The 1,455-nt window shown below is 39.3% G+C and overlaps 1 long non-coding RNA gene across 1 annotated transcript; it reads left to right on the top strand.

Moving 5' to 3' along the window:
- The first annotated feature begins 15 nt into the window (after window positions 1–15).
- LOC134202626 (uncharacterized) lies at window positions 16–656 on the top strand. Its single transcript, XR_009977280.1, has 3 exons — window positions 16–282; window positions 346–473; window positions 527–656. It is a non-coding gene; the product is annotated as an uncharacterized LOC134202626 (long non-coding RNA).
- The last annotated feature ends 799 nt before the right edge of the window (window positions 657–1,455 follow it).

The raw sequence follows: 1,455 nt of genomic DNA, 5'->3' as shown, positions 1-1,455 counted from the left end.
ATCACCCAGCAAACAATCAGTTCGACGTTAGACACTAGTTAGGGAATGTTAGTTATGTTGCGGTGCAAATTCATAACCATTTTTATGATTTTATGCTGTTGCAATAGTATTCGTACGTGACTGTTTTCAATGTTGACATTTTGCTTTTGTACAGACAGTCGCACTGATGAGTTGTTGAGTTGAGTTGATGAAAAAACAAATATAAGAAAAGCAAGAAGTTCCTCAAATTCTGACAAATCGTCTGGTCCGCGCGGTCCGTTTTCTTTCGATGTCGTTCACAAGGTAAGTTTCACGTAATTATATATTTAAAAAAAATCATATTCATAAATACTTTGCCATTTACAGAGGTCGTGGATGCCGGCACTAATTCTACTCCCGCACCACTCAATAAATTCTTCACGGCGGACGTGGCGGATTCAAGTTTATCGTAACGATGTGCTTGAGGATGTGCTGCTGCCTACGATGTTCAACACGTAAGTGCTTGCTACTGTTATTGAAAATCTCATTTGATGAAGACCATTTACAGGTCGTGTGACTACCTGCATAATGCTCCCTCCGGAACTCATGTACTGCAGCTGGAACAACAACATCGGATGAATCGAGGGGGACGACACTTCCGCTTTTATAGAAAAACTAACAAAAAAGTCTATCTTTCTAATACTATGCCTATACATCTAATTGAAAATCCTTCCCAATTTACCCCACTATGCTCTAAGATCCTCTTTTCGTCGATATCCGTTTCTAACCTTTTCTATTTTTTCAAAATTTCTGTCAAGTGTGACAAATCAATGTGTCAAATTGAAAAACAAGAAAACAATAGAGATTCAAAAACGAAACATCGTATATAGATTGTACTCCTATAAAAGTAAAACAACATTCTCAAAACTCGGGTTTTCGAATAGGAATTGTAATTGTTTTTTTATAAAAATCTCGTAATCCTATCGGTACAACCATTATTTAGATCGAGGAAGCACATTTTCCATCATTCTCCAATCGCACAGTTTGAGTAATCGCGATACAAGAAAGTATGACGATTGATAAAGAATTAATTCGCAACGCTACAATTGTTTTTTTTTTTTTAGCAAGATTCATCCCAAGTTACACGTAATTGTCATATTAAGATTCTTCGTCCATTGTTTACCAATTGAAGCTTTCTGGGCACTGAAAATATCCAGATGGCGATCGGTCAACTGCTGGAGGCTGCTCTCGATAGCAGTTCCTGGCACGTGAACGTTTTTCGGAGCGGCCTTCCCGATATGTTTTTCGCGCTATTCTACCCAAATCGACGGTGGATCGGCGTTAACTAACTCCGCCGGGTGATTTTCCAGTACGAATGCTTTTAATGGAAAGCTTTCAGAAGCCCTTGTTGCTCTTTTGGGCGGCCACACTAGCGGCATTCTTCAGCTGCTGAGTATCCGCAGGAACGATAACCAAACTTAAGACATTCCGTTCGTC

This window comes from Armigeres subalbatus, unplaced genomic scaffold, assembly GCF_024139115.2.
Source record: "Armigeres subalbatus isolate Guangzhou_Male unplaced genomic scaffold, GZ_Asu_2 Contig1310, whole genome shotgun sequence".
In the NCBI taxonomy this organism is placed as follows: Eukaryota; Metazoa; Arthropoda; class Insecta; order Diptera; family Culicidae; genus Armigeres; species Armigeres subalbatus.
The sequence above is the reverse complement of the archived record's forward strand: the minus strand, read 5'-3'. Positions and strand labels throughout refer to the sequence as shown.